The 15,074-nt window shown below is 42.6% G+C and overlaps 1 protein-coding gene and 1 long non-coding RNA gene across 7 annotated transcripts in view; one reads left to right on the top strand and one right to left on the bottom strand.

Annotated features, from left to right (window-relative positions):
* The window catches only part of LOC106732360 (uncharacterized), a 55,535-nt gene extending 48,922 nt beyond the window's left edge, over window positions 1-6,613 (top strand). Inside the window, exon 3 of the long non-coding RNA XR_012904394.1 lies at window positions 5,598-6,613. This is a non-coding gene — a long non-coding RNA (uncharacterized LOC106732360). The remainder of the gene's footprint in view (window positions 1-5,597) is intronic.
* SORCS2 (sortilin related VPS10 domain containing receptor 2) overlaps window positions 1-15,074 on the bottom strand; it is a 929,896-nt gene that overhangs the window by 739,683 nt on the left and 175,139 nt on the right. The gene's annotated exons all lie outside the window — the stretch shown is intronic.

The raw sequence follows: 15,074 nt of genomic DNA, 5'->3' as shown, positions 1-15,074 counted from the left end.
CCCCCGGGGGCTGATGTAGTGGGTCTAGTAAAGACCAGCTAAATTAACCTCTCTTCGATTCCAGTACTCTACTAGAATGAGAAACATAAGTGAAGAAACACTCATGTTGACCCCCAGCAACTCAACCTAAGGTACGGTGACTCCAGCTACATTAGTTGGAGTTGTGTACCTTAGGTCGATGTTGCCTTGTAATGTATACCTGCTCTGAGGACACTCATTAAGTTGGCAGCGTCTTAATCTAGAAGGACCACTAGGGTGGTGTGAGGCAGGACATCAGGGTCCTCTCCAGGCAGAGACTTCTCTCTATATATATGTATAAAACAGTGAGGGACCAAGTGTCATGTATAATAAGGCCCCTTTTATTCTGCCAAAATGATATAGGCTCTAAGAGTCCAGAAATGTCAGTCTTCAGCCATATCATCTCTGCTGGCACTTGATGCCTCAATGCCTTCCTTTCTAATGTCACTTGTCAGGTGTCTTTTATCATTCATCCCTTTGTCCTGTATACAGTGTGTTTCAGAGCAGGGAGAGAACAAGTCTTCTGACAGGTTGCCAAGATATCTGGCACTTCAGTCTTCTCATATTACCTTCCGATAATCTCATTCCATTCCCTTTTATGTGGGTTGCTGTCATTATAACCCCTCTATAGTTTCTATTCTGGCTCTGTCATTAGGTGGATTTCCCAGAAGAATTTTCCCAGGGACTCTGAAGAGATCATTCCATCATTAATAAGACGATTCACATTCACTCATCAGTTTTTCTTTATCTTTTCGCTACAAGAATTACAGATCAAACTTGCTCTGTGCATTTAAATAATTGAAAGCAATTAGGAGCGTGCAGCGCTCCTTAGTAGATGCGTTTTTAATTTTGGTTTCCTTTATTTACATTCAGTAATTCCCTGTTTTCGTTGTATACTCCATGGTTCCTCAGCCAATGAGCCACATACTGAAGAACAGTTGGCGCTGGGGCACAGCATGACCATTGATAATGAGTAAGGGGACTGATTCTCTTCTTGCTTATTCCACTGTTACACGACTGGAAATGGTGTTATGCCTGGTTTATGACAAAGTGAGAAGAGAATACAGCACCAGTGTCTTAAAACCAAAATAAGTGAGCCACTAGTGCAGTGGGTTGTCGAGTTTCTCAAGCTCACTGATATTCAACGTGAATTACTCAATGTAAATAATTGGGGTTCCCCTACAAGCTGCATCTTCATTCTACAGCAAGACCTTTAGGCTGTGTCTAGACTGGCAAGTTTTTCCGCAAAATCATCTGCTTTTGTGAAAAAACTTGCCAGCTGTCTACACTGGCCGTTTGAATTTCCGCAAGAACACTGACGATCTCATGTAAGATCATCAGTGTTCTTGTGGAAATACTGTGCTGCTCCCGTTCGGGCAAAAGCCCTCTTGTGCAAATCATTTGCACAAGAGGGCCAGTGTAAACAGCAATGGCGAAAATGGCGATCGGGGCTTTTTTCGGAAAAACGCATCTAGATTGGCCACGGACGCTTTTCTGCAAAAAGTGCTTTTGCGGAAAAGCGTCCTGCCAATCTAGACGCGCTTTTCCGAAAATGCTTTTAACGGAAAACTTTTCCGTTAAAAGCATTTCCGGAAAATCATGCCAGTCTAGACGTAGCCTTAGTGTACATGGCATCCTGGAGCAGCATAAAGGAAATTCTGCAGCATTTTCATTTTAATTCAAAATTATATTATTCCTTTTTATATTTAATTCAGTAAAAGCCTCCTTTCAGTTCTATACCACTTGTGTTAATTATTTTGGTATGAAATTCAACTCATTTCGAAACAGCTAATTCAGGAACAGCAGGAAACAGGTCTGCTCTGAAAAATCAGGCCAACTAATTAGATGCTGTAGGACTGTAGGCCCACATGAGAGCTAGGTGAATTATAGTTTTAAATTGAGTTGGGATAGTAACATAAGCAACAGGCCCAAATCACACATGAGAAAGAAAATTTCTTGTGTTGAACTCATACTGATCTTTCAGAAATACAAGTGTTATTTTAAGGTTTGATCTGAGGTAACAGAAATTAAACATGTTTAATTGGCTATCAATAAATAATTGGATATATAAGTTTATTTACTGTATTATAAAAGAACACCCTGCTTCATCTGCATTAGCTGGGGTCCAACAATTGGCACAGACGTTACTTGCTTGCTAAAAAGTAAAAAAAAGCAAACCCTTAAATGGTTCATTGTGAACACTTGCCCGACCAAGTTAGAGCAGACTAATATGGGTTGAACCATCCCTGGAGTTAGCCTTTTTGTAAGTAGTTTAGTCACATGCTTATATATGTTTTGTTACTGTTTCGATGTAATAAATTAGTTATTATTTAAACCTTTTAGACATTTTAGAGCAATTGTAGAAATACCACACAGACTTTATTAAATCTTAAGGCAATTATGGTTAAATTGATATGGTGACAGTATCCTACATTAATAATTCTCACAGATACATCATGCCAGGGACCCAGTTTTGAAAAATGCTGATCTTTGAAACTAGAGAGAACACAGGAATGAAGGATGGGATTCAAAAAAGGAAGTGAAAGAGCAATAATTTTTAGCATATGCCTTCTTGATTCCATTATTTGCTTGATTCCTTCCCTCACTCTTCTATTTTGATAAATTCACTTGAAGGGAAGAGATAAGAGTTGGCATATATTAGTATTATTGGGGAACTATTTTAAAGGGACAGTAAATGTGTGTGTATTTTTCCATATGTTGTATAAATTGTATCTAAGATACTTACAGGACCTTACATTACCATAACTTTTGAGCCTCTCACAGTCTTTAATGTATTTATCCTCATAACTCCCCTGTGAGGTGCAGAAATACTATTATCATGTCTTTACAGATGCAACATAGATCCTCAAACATATTTCAGTGCTTATATATCTTTGAGCAAAGGGGACCAGAAAAACCAAGTAACTTGCCCACCACAATCTTGCCTGTGGAAAAGCAGAGAATTGAAGCCAGGTGTCCCAAGTCCCAGGCCAGCACTCTAACCATTTGGCTATCCTGTCTCTCTCTCTGAGCCATATGAGGTCTGCAGAGTTAGCCAAATACAATACCTGTGACTGGTATTGTATATATAATACATTATGTCCACAAAAAATAACTAGAAAACCCTGTGCTGGATTGAAATGCAAGATAAGAAGTATGTGTTGTATATAAAAGTGTAACTAGAAACAGATATATGGTGATAGGTGTGGGTTAAATACATAGAAGGACAGAGTTGGAAACCAGACACCTTAGATCTATCAACACAAAGAGAGAGGCATCAGTTTCACTGACTTTGTGGTATATAGAGATACACATTCTTTTTCTAATCATTCACTGTTTTCATAAGATCAGAAGTCGTTAGTGTCTTTAATACTCTAGGGTATTATTATATCAGATAAGCTCTACCCAAAGTTTTCCTTCATCCTTTTATTATTTAAAAAAACCATTATTAATGAGGAACAACATGCAATTTTGTGCTTGGAATCAGATGAGATCAGAGATATCTCCTGCTGTGTTTTAATGTGCAATTGGAACAGACCTGTGAGTTAGTCACGAATAATGTAGCATCAGCTGTTACATTTATCTTAGTAGTATTTCCCTCAGGAGTTTAGCCAGATATTTGATTATGCATGTGTAACTAAGAGGGATTTCATCATGAGTAAAATATCTTAAAGTTGAGAACATACAACAAACTTTCTCTTTTCCACAACCAATAAAATTTGCCATTGACATATCAAAAGCGTTCTAGAGAAGAGCTGATTCCAATACACCGATTTTATAGGAACATTTGAGCGGGGACAGATCCAAACTCTGTCAAACATAGGGAGAATGGCAAGTTCAGTATCTTATCCCAGAGACAGAGTCAAATTTCAGATATAGCATGGGCTGAAACAAAACTCCCATCTGAAATCCCCCTCTCTGAAATCTACAATTCACATCCATCACTAATTTAAACTGAAAGGAATAAAATATTTGAAATGTAACTTATTCTCTGGGCCATCTTGCTTACCAGTTCACTCTAAGTTTATGAGAGCTAAGCTGGGTACACATTCATCAGATCCAGTGTTTTGTTATGTAATATATATTTGAGAAAGTTTGCCCATCCATCTGTGAGTCTGAACACAAGAACTCTTCCTAAACAGTAAGAGCTAGGTCCACCAAATTTGGTATGCAGCTTCCTCTTATCACAATTAAAAGCAAGGTAAGGTTTGGTTGTGCCAGGACAATGGGATGTGCCTGGAATATGATTGTTCATCGTTAAAAGGAAAGGGTGAGGTCTGCTAACAGGGACAATTATACTGTCTAATGACCACAGGAGGGCAGCAAGGGGCCAGAGATGGGGACCAGGAGAGCTATAACTCCAATGGAGCAGCAGGTGAAAAAAGGAACAGGGGTGAAAAAAGGAACAGCTATCTACTATATATTTCAGAGAGTTAGTTTGCATGTCTATTTGTGTGTCTGTATGTTCCCCACCTGGGGGGACATGCACCCCACCCCCGGTGCTGCCCACTGCAGCAGCCATGGACAGAGACTTCTCACTTGCCCCAAGCATTTGTGGTGAGTGAGGAATTGTCCTCTCTCCTTGGGGCAGCCTGTTTACTGACCCTCTCATCCCTAGATTCACCCAAGAACAATGATTTACAAGAAAAAAACCCAAAATTACTTGAATAAAGGACCCACGCAATGCCGGGTAAATCTTCTAGTTTACTAATAATGATATAGCCACATATGAAATTAGCACCACATTGTTGCCCATATGGCTTCATTATTTATGAAGATCTCTGTCTGGTCAGTATTCTCTTACCTTTCATTTCTCTCATTTGTTGCTTACCCAAGTAAATTTTAAATTAATATCCCATGCTCCAGGATAAGGAGAAAAATTAAATAAAGTTTATATTTCATGTATCATGTAACATACTAATCATGCTTAATCAACCTTTATTATATGAAGGGGTTCTGGTCCGTGCATGCTCCCTATGAGTAGGGGAAGCTGCTGCAGGAGCCGAAACTGTGCGTGGCTTTGATGATTCTGCCACAGACCGGGAAAGTGCTTTAGATGCTGGTCGAATGCCCACTGTTGCTGCCTCCGACTTCTCCTGACTCACCCGCGGCAGGGGGACGGCGGGGAGAGAACGGGCAGGAGAAGCCTTTTTCTTTTTTGTTTTAGGCACTCCTGGTGATAGCGCCTTTCTTTTCGGAGAAGTTATTTGCTCCTGTGAAGTTTGTACAGGCTGAAGAGCCTTGTCTCAGAGAAGAAGCTTGAGCCGGAGATCCCTGTCCCTGCGCTCCCGCGGGGTTAATTTCAAGCAATGAGCGCATTTTGGGGGTACATGGGACTCCCCCAAACAACGGACACAGACTGTGTGACCATCTGAGGCTGGCATAGCCTCTTTGCACTGGGAACACCGTTTGAATCCTGGTGTCCCAGGCATGATGAAATTGACTAGGCAAACTGCCGCACTGGCAGAAATTGACTAGAACAACGTCTTTCTCTCTTTTTTTTTTTTTCCAAAACTAACTAATTAACAGGAAACTAACTACTGAACAAAGACTAACTATTTTACAATTCTTTCTGACAGGATTTGCTCTGTGTCTGAGGAGATCACAAAGCTTCGCCAGCAACCTAGGACGGTTGAGAGGAACTGGCGGGGAGGGGGCAGGTCTGCGCTCGTGATCAAAGGCGAGAAAGCCGCGCGCTGCAGGGGGCATGCGCAGACCGGCCAAAGATGGCTCTGAAATCTTCCAACCAGTGGCGCCAGGATGGACCCGACACCTAGAGTGGAGCACCCACGGGGCCACTCGAAGAAGAATATATCTTTTCTTAATCATTCTGAATCTTAAATGAATGTCAAAGCATTTTCTACTCTTGTTTATTTTAAAAGGTGATGAATGGTACTTACAACAGTTGAATGAAAGTCAGTGCTGATGACAACATGCATCTTATAGGACTAATCTTGTTCCTAACCAGGCCCATAGCAAAATTGCCATTGACCTCAATGGTGCAGGATTGAGCCTTGTTTGCCATAAATATATTCTTGTGAAACAGACACAAGGGATTCGTTCAGAATGCCAGAAATGCATGCTGTTCCCTTTAAAGACACTGTTGAAATGTATAGGAAGAGCAATATTATATGCATATATCTTATAAAGATGTGTTTGCCAATATACTTGTAATAGAGCTCTCCTGTATATACATATTTTAATATTGTTTCAAATGTTTAAATCACTAGGCTGATACTACCACCTCTGGGCATCTGATTACCTGAAAGATGTAGACAAATTGGAGAGCGTTCAGAGAAGAGTAAAAAAAAATGATTAAAGGCTGGACGGATTTACTTCTGTGAAAGAATAATAAAGCTGAATCTGTATAGCTTAGGCTAAGCAATAGCTATGTTGTGAGGTAGGAGAGGAAGAATATATGAAAATAGTCTATAAATAGTTGAGAGATGGAAAGAGAGGGATTATATAGCAGCAGTAAAAAGCAAGGGTTCAGCAAGGAGTCCTAATACCAAGAAAAAATGAAATTATGACTATAAAATAGTTTTCCAAAGAAAATGATGAAAAACCTCTCTCATTACATCAGGGGAGGGGAACCACCAGCTTTCAGGCTGCATTAGGCTCACTACTTCATTTCATCTGGCCAGTGGCAAATCTGCTATTTCCTTGTGGCCCCAAAGCACAGGGGAAAATCAGATAAGCACTATGTGCTGCCCCCATCGCCAATGTCAGCTCAACAGCTCCCATTCATGGGAACCGTAGCCAGTTGGAACTATGAGGGCAGAACCTATGGGCATGGTAGAATGCACCATGCAGTGCCAACTGGAATCTCTATATAGAGGATGGATATGATGGCTGCTTCTGTGAGGGCCAGGATTGGCAGGGAGATTGCCTTAGCCCTGCTGTTCCACTGACGAGGAGCCAGCTCAGGTAAGCCAGAGCCTGCACCCTGAATACCCTGCCCCTGGTCAGAACCAGCTCCTACTCCCAAATACTCTCTCATAGCCTGCATCTGGCACCCTCTCCCACATCTTAGCCTCTAGCCAAAAACAGAAACATGAAATAGGGACATTGTCCTAATACATTATGCTGCTTAATTTCATGTACCTCTAAAATAAAATGCTGACCTGATGGTCCATAAAATGATAGGTGATCAGATTTCATGCTGATGGACATGGTATAAATATACTTAGATCAGTAGATCTGAACTATACGTGTACTTTTCAATAGCCATTTGTGTTATGGACATGAAAAATGGAATATGTTTATGGAGGAATAAGCATTTGTATTAGATCCAAAATGCTAAACTGAACAATTTTAGAAGACTTATTTTAACCAAGATAAAGAGAAAATAATAGTTGATAGTGGATGCTCCAAAAGTTTCTGTGTCTTCTCATATTCTCAACTTAGAACACTATTTGGTACAATACTCATTTTAGGTGAGATAAATGCTATTTTGAAGCTGGACAATGCAGAACAGCTATCATGTTAGCCTCACTCACATACACAGTATATAATGTTTCAGAGGTAGCTGTGTTAGTTGTTTTTGTTGAAACTGATAAGGACTCTGGTGGCAATTCAAAGACTAACAGTTTTATTAATGGCATCTCAAAACTTAGGCCATAATAAAATTGTGAATCTTTAAAGTGCCATCAGACTCCTTGTTGTTTTTACTGTATGTAAGAAGTTAATTACAAATGGATTCAGGAACCATATTTTTGGGTTTGCTTCAGCAGAATATTGCTGCCTGTCACTAGTCACATGAATGTAACACTTTTTCTTTATATAGCTTTGTTCAAGACATCCCTTAGCTAGAACAATACAGATTTGTACAACACATGACACTATATTCAAATTTTCCCATCACTCATGAACCACAAGGAGCTAATTAGGAGGTGTCCAGGGACTCTCTATTATGACAAGCAAAATATGTAGTGGCGGATCCAGGATGGCTGTAAGTGCTGCTTTTTCATATAAAAATACATTCTTAATTTTACTGATTAACACATAGAAATGGTTTATGTGGTTTATACTGACGTAAGTGTATAACGTCTGCAAGGAATGTGGGCAAAATCTGAATAACTCCACTGAACTACAAGTACTCTGACCAAATCCACTGTATTCGCACCTGTTGAGATCAGAGAATAGCCCTACGGTCATATTCTATTTCCATATGTAATTTTCAATTACAGCCTGATCTGCTAATGTGCTGACCTTGTGCTCTGTGAAAACGAGTGCCATAAATTCCAATTATGATCAGTAGAACTTTAGGGTGCTTAGTATCTTACTCGATTGGTTCACTCACTACCCACAATTTTTTTAGCAAATGAAATGAGATGAAAGAAAAGAAAAAATTGAAATGTTAAGACAAAGAATAAAATCCACTGAAGTCAATAGCAAAACTCCCATTCCAGTGATTCCAGCGAGGCCAGGATTCTACCTGAAGTCTCTAAAGATAGTGAAATCACACAGCTAAAAACGGGAAGGCGTAACCGGCACATAAGGAATCAGACCAAAGTGTTGAAAGCAAAACTGAGAGGATAGTTTATAGGTACTCTGTTCCTACTCATGCTGCTTATGATTACTGTTAGTGGTTAGCTGCCCCAAAAGGGGCAGCATGTGGAGAGTTGAGAAGAAATGAATGGGTAGACAATTATACTCCATCAGATGTACTTGAAATCAATCACAGAGCAGTTTACTCAGTTAGGCTGTTTTTCTGAGCTCAATGATTGCCCGAACAGTTCACTGGAGAACCTTAGTAATGATCCGGCTTTCTGCATATTGATTTTTTTAACAGCATTGTCATTTCAGCCAATAGACGTCATGTAAAGGCTAAATGAAAATGTTCCCTTTTATTGGACAACAAGTGTATCCATGTAGGAACTTTCCAGGCAAACAGAGGCAACAAAAAAAAAGAAAGTATCTCTTCAAACATTTTAGCAAAGGATGGGATGGAAGAATGGATAATAGGGGAGAAAGGGAAGGGGTTACAATTGGTTGCATTAATATGACTCAAGAACATTAATTCTTATTTAAATTTGTTTTGTAAAAAAGTATTTGAAATCACCTGCATATTAGATATTTTGTTATTTAACAATGTAAAATATATCGTATATTTGCCCAAATCATTCCACAAATGTCATCCACTATATTCTGAAGTAGGCCTTAGTCTGTCTGGTCAAATGTGGATCCATATTCAAAGTTTTGCTCAGGTAAAGAGAAGCTTTTACAAAATTTACAACCAGAGGAAAATGTTATTTATTGATCAAACCCAAAGTTTTTAAAAATATACACATTTTCCTAACATGTTAGCATGAGGGTGTTGAAGTTTGAATTGCAAACACACAACAGCCAGAAAACCAGAACGAAACTGACACACCACATTGTTTAATAGAAACGCATTGCACATTAAAGTTTTTAATATAAAGAAATTTTAAATACATTAATTTTAACTATACAGTGTCCTCTAAAGGCGCTCTAAAATCCCAAAGCAATGGTTTCTAATAGAAGCGTGTCACCAGTGCTGTTAGTTTTGTCATTGCAGCTACTAGTAAACTCAAATTCCGTTAATGCCTGACCACTACAAGACATATTGTAATGCTCTGTACCCCTCAGGGATTTTTGACAAGTCAATGGGTCTGATCTTCCATGCCCTCTGAGCATAAAATTCCCATTGATCTCAATAAGAGTTCTGATCTTTCCTGCATCTTATGTGCAGAGCCTTTAAGAAATAAAGAAAGCAAATCAATGCTGCCACACATTTTAATTTACTTATAAAGACTGCTATATATAGCTCTCATAGAACTCCATAACACTGGTAGTAGAGGGAAGGTCCTAAGTGAATGACCAAATACCAGGGTCATGAGTGCAGCCTAAGAACCCAAAACTAGATGTGAGAGGGGCAATGTTTTAGCACAGGGCTACTAGGACCCAGGGATTTTTTAGTTCTAATCTACTCACTCTCACTCCATCTCAGCTTTGCCAGCTGTAAAAAAAGGGATAAAATTTACCTCTCTCATCAGGGGGCATGAAGATTAGCTAGCAAGCATCTGGAAAACCCTTTGAAGATGAAAAGTGCTCTGCATTATTATACAATACCAGCATTCCAATTAAAACTTCTTGTCCTTCTTACTTTAGAAACTGTCAAACATGATATACTGTTCCATGCATCACAAAGATTAAATACATCTAATAAAGACAGGTTTAAGATGGACAGGATATTATCTTAACAAGGTTACATGCAAATGTAATTACTTGTTTGCTAATTCATTTCACTTAATGCACGAATTCTGTCAGCTTGCATCCTGCTTCATAGGATTCTAGAGTTCTGTGAATCAAGAGGCTGTTACTTCCTTAGCACGACACTGAGCAACCTACTTACTGCTTCACCACTAGCTTGTTGGATGCAGCTCCATATTTCACAATAACTTTGTGAAAGTGTATTGCATCCTCTAATCCTCCTGCACTCTGAATTCAAAGTACTTTTCATTCTTCAGACAATTTCCAGACTGTTCATTCTAATCCCACCCCTTTGAGGTAGGGATCTAAAAAGGGTTTTTAAAAAGTAACCATGTAACCATTAAAAATCCTAGCAGTTACATGTGCTGCAGATTCTGCAATATAAGGCCTATACTGCAGAGCCTGCAGCGCAGCTGGCTCCCTGGGAGCGGGGCTGGCAGCTGGAGCCGGTGAGTACCAGGAGCCGGCTTATACTGTACTTATACTATACAATAAAAGCTGGCTCTTGGCATGCACTGGCTCCAGCTGCCAGCCCCCCTCCTGGGGAGGCAGCTGCACTGTGGGCTCTGCAGTATAAGCCTTACACTACAGAGCCCACAGTGCAGGGCTGGCAGTCAGGAGGCAGCATGTGCCAGCAGGGCAGAAGAGTTCAACCAGAACTAGAATCAGTACATTCATGCTTATCGATTAAATGCTTAAACTCTTACATCCTTATTTTGAAGTAAGGTCAGTAGTATTATATCAATTGTATAGTTGAAGAAACTGGAGTAGATAGCCTAAGCTCCTAGATTTCTAAAGGTATTTAGGTACCTAATGATAAAAATCCCACTAGGTGATTTTACAAAACTGGTTTGGTGACTGCTTAACGCCCAGTGAAATTAGTGTACATTAGGTGTTTAGTATCAGAGGGGTAGCCGTGTTAGTCTAGATCTGCAAAAGCGACAAGGAGTCCTGTGGCACCTTATAGACTAACAGATGTATTAGAGCATAAGCTTTCGTGGGCAAAGACCCACTTGGTCAGATGCATGTAGTGGAAATTTCCAGAGGCAGGTATAAATATGCAGGCCAGAATAAGGCTAGAGATAATGAGGTTAATTCAGTCAGGGAGGGCGAGGCCCACTTCTAGCAGCTGATCTGGAGTTGTGAACACCAAGAGGAGAAACTGCTTTTGTAGTTGGCTAGCCATTCACAGTCTTTGTTTCATCCTAAAATGATGGTGTCAAATTTGCAAAGTAAGTGTTTAGGTATTTTTTGAAAATCCCACTAGGAGCCTACCTGCATCTTTAGCTGCCTAATACCTCTAAAAATATAACTTTAAGTCACTTGTCTAAGAATACAGAAGGAGTTAGTGTCTCAGAGTGAGGACTAGAACTCAAGAGTCCCTGGGTTAGGCTCATCAGACTCAAGAGTCCCTGGGTTAGGCTGAGAACCAAGGAGATGCATAAGGAGTTGATTTCCTGGATTGACATCCTAGGCCAGTGGTCTCCAACCTTTTCACACCCAAGATCACTTTTTAAATGTCAGAACAAGCCAAGTTCTACCACCTCATCCTTCTCCCAAGAACCCACCCCTTCCTTGAAGCCCTGCTCTCTCTATTCTCCTTCTCTCCATCACTTGCTATCCCCAGCCCTTATACACTCTCACTAGGTTGAAACAGGAGGTGTGGGGTGGGAATGAGGGATTTGGATGTGGGAAGGGGTGAGAAGTACAAGCTCTGGGAGGGAATTTGGATGCAGGAGAAGGGGATGTTGGCTTGGGGAGGGGGCTCCAGGCTCGGGAGTGTTGGGCTCAGGTGGAAGGCTGGGGTGCTGAGCAAGCCATGGGCTTGTGGATGTGAGGGTGCAGGAGTTTGGGCTGGATATGTGAGGGACTCAGGGCAAGAAGGCTCTGAGTATGACGGGCTCAGGACACAGATTTGGGGTCAGGTGGAGCAGGAGTATTATGATGCTGCAGTGAGATGGGGGTTTGGCCCCAATTGGGGGCTTGTTAGCCAGGCTTCAGTTTTAAATAAAATATGTCAACCTCAAAAAGTTTTAGCATTGTCTCTATTTACGAGAGGGGTGAGGAACCTGTTTTGAGTCAGGGGTCACTGACCCACAGAAAAGTCTGTTGGGGCCACACAAGTGAGATGCAAAATAACCCCAACAACCCTCCAAAGACCCCGAAGCCTCACTAATGTGGTCCCAAATGTGCTGGTGGGAGCAGGGGACAGAGTTTTCAGGTATGAAATCAGAGCTTCTTGCGCAAGAACTATGATGCTCCTGCTCAGGAATAAGCCCTTTTGTGCAACTGTTCTTGCGCAAGAGGCCAGTGTAGACAGGCAACATGAATTTCTTGTGCAAGAAAGCCCTATGGCTAAAATGGCCATCGGCACTTTCTCGGGCAAGAGAGCGTCCACACTGCCATAGATGCTCTTGTGCAAAAGCACAGCTCGCACATGGCAGTGTGGACGTGTTCTTGCACAAGAACTCTTGTGCAAGATGTTCTTGTGCAAGAAACCGCCAGTGTAGACATAGCCTAAGAGTTTCCTCGCGTGAGCAAAATGAATTTTGTGTTGTGCACCAGTACTGAGTTCATGTGGCTTGTTTGGATGTGGCACTGTGGCACCCAAGTTATTAATAAATATTTTTAAACCTTTACCTTCTCTCTGCTGCCATGTCTCCTCCCCTTGTTCCATCAGCTCCCCTGGTGCCTGCTACCTCCCAACTCCTCACCCTCCTCTGCTGTCCTGACTCCTGCCCTTCTCACAGCCCTCAGCCCTCCTGCAACCTGCCCCCCTCCACCAGCCCTTCTCTCCTCCCTGTTCCCACTCCCCCAGTAGCCCCACTCTGATCATGTGAGCTACCCCTCCTCATCCCCTCTTCTAACACCTCCCTCTACACACCTGCCCTTCGTCTCTCCTCTGGTGCTGGTCCCTCCCCTGCAGGTGTCTGCCCTTCTGCTTCACCCCCAGAATCCCTTGGCACTTGCACCTTCTTTTATTCCTGCACCCTCCTGTTGCCTCCCCCTTCCCTCACTGCCCCTACCTCCTTTGCCCTCTCTTTCCCTGATGCCCACCCCCTCACCACCCTCTGCCCCCGTTCCCCTCATGTCCCTGTGCCTTCACACATGACTTGCTCTATCCTGGCCTCCTTCATGCCCACCCCTTCTTTCAAGCCTTCTCCCAGCATCTCCCCGACCCCTCTCTAACCCCCAATGCCTTCTACCCTGTCCCTTTGGTGCCTTCCTCTCTCCTCCCCCTCCGCAAAAGCCCCTTCCTCTCCTAGCCCTTCCCCTTCCCCTACCTTCTGCCTTCCACTTTGTGGAGATGGAGTCTGCACTCCGTCCCCGGACTCCGAACCCGCAACTCAGCCATACAGCGCAATGCAGCACCCAGCAGTTTTAAAATCCTGGGCTGTGACATTACGTCACACCCAGGCATCTCCCCACCTACCAGTTTGAGCACGCCATGCAGGGCAGCGGCAGCCAGCAAGGGGAAGCTCAGTGAAGGTTGCGCACGGCAGGGACGGGCACAGGCACGGGAACAGGGGAGAGATGCTCTGGGACCGGGGTAGGAGGACGCATGGGGGGGGCGAGGCTCGCTCTAGTTCCAAATATTGGTGGAGCATGGGCACCACGAGACCATACAACTCGCTGGCCATGCCTCTGCTGGCTAGCCGGTTCTTTATCTTTCAGAGGGGGCGGGGAAGTGCCAGCTCCTCACGGAACCCCTAGCTTTGCATTGCGGAACCCCAGGGTTCCCCGGAGCACCAATTGGGAAACACTGCTCTACACTGATGCTTTTTTTTTTCAATTCTTCTGTAGGAAGAGGTTTTTCCAACATGTGGTCTGTCTAGACTGCAGAAAAAAACCTTCTTTCGGAAGCTCCCTTATTCCTCGTGGAACGAGGAATACAGGGGTTACTGAAAGAGCATGTTTGCTCTTCCACTAAAAAAAGTGGAAGAACAAACACATCCCTGGATGCAGAAGAGTTTTTCCGGGCTCTCTCTGGAATCCTGGAAAAACTCCTGCCGTACCCTCTCTGGGTTGAGACCGGATATGCGGGCTCTGGGGTGGGAATGAGGGATTTGGAGGTGGAAAAGGGTGAGAGGTCCAAGCTCTGGAAAGAAATTTGGATGCAGGAGGAGGAGGAGAAGGGGATGCTGGCTTGGGGAAAGGGCTAGAGTACATAAGGGGTGGGGGTAGCAAGTGATGAAGAGGAGGAAAATAGGGCAGGGCTTCAAGGAAGGGGTGGGGTCTTGGGGGAAGGATGGGGCAGCAGATCTTGGCTTGTTCTGAAGTTTAAAAAGTTATCTTGGGTGTTAAAAGGTTGGCCTTCCAAGGGAAGTAGTGGGGGCAAAAGATCTATCTGGCTTCAAGATTAAACTAGATGGGTTTATGAAGGGGATGGTTTGATGAGATAACATGATCTTGGTAACTAATTGACCATTCATTATCAGTGGGAAATAGGTCAATGGAAGGATGATAGGAATTACTAGAGAACTTTCTGGGTGTCTGGCTGATGAGTCTTGCCCACATGCTCAGGGGTTAGCTGATCGCCATATTTGGGGTCGGGAAGGAATTTTCCTCCAGGGTAGATTGGCAGAGGCCCTGGAGGTTTTTTGCCTTCCTCTGTAGCATGGGGTACAGATCACAGCTGAAGGATTCTCTGCATCTTGGGGTCTTCAAAGTATTTGAAGGCTTCAATATCTAAGATATAGGTGAGAGGATTATTCTGGGAGGGGTAGGTGAGATTCTGTGGCCTGCACTGTGCAGGGGGTCAGACTAGATGATCATAATGGTCCCTTCTAACCTTAAAGTCTATGAGTCTATGAGACCAC

This window comes from Pelodiscus sinensis, chromosome 5 (assembly GCF_049634645.1).
Source record: "Pelodiscus sinensis isolate JC-2024 chromosome 5, ASM4963464v1, whole genome shotgun sequence".
NCBI lineage: Eukaryota > Metazoa > Chordata > Testudines > Trionychidae > Pelodiscus > Pelodiscus sinensis.
This window is presented reverse-complemented; position numbering and strand designations above follow the sequence as displayed.